This window comes from Diachasma alloeum, unplaced genomic scaffold, assembly GCF_001412515.2.
Source record: "Diachasma alloeum isolate Michigan unplaced genomic scaffold, Dall2.0 Dall_scaffold_01033, whole genome shotgun sequence".
Taxonomy (NCBI): domain Eukaryota; kingdom Metazoa; phylum Arthropoda; class Insecta; order Hymenoptera; family Braconidae; genus Diachasma; species Diachasma alloeum.
This window is the reverse complement of record NW_021681145.1, coordinates 93568-93899: the sequence shown is the minus strand read 5'-3', so window position 1 is coordinate 93899 and position 332 is coordinate 93568.

The following is a 332-nucleotide window of genomic DNA, read 5'->3' as shown; positions in this document are numbered from 1 at the left end:
CGAGTAGGTGAGGGAAACCTACCGCAGTTCGAAACGCCGACGGGCGGCGGAATCCTGCCCTTAATATAACAATCAATTTCTCCTTCCCTAATGAGAACGAAGGGATGAAACGGTCGCCAATCGATTGAAAATTGAATCCTCAACTGATTGCGATCTGTTTTATCCCTTCATCTGAATTAGAGGGGGAGAAACGAATATTTATGGATCGAGTGAGTCCCCAAACGGCTCTCGCCATTGAAAAATCCATTTCTCCTCCCCCAGCAGAGATTAAGGGATGAAACTGGTGACAATCGATTGAGAATTGGATCCTCAACCGATTGCGGTCGTTTCAT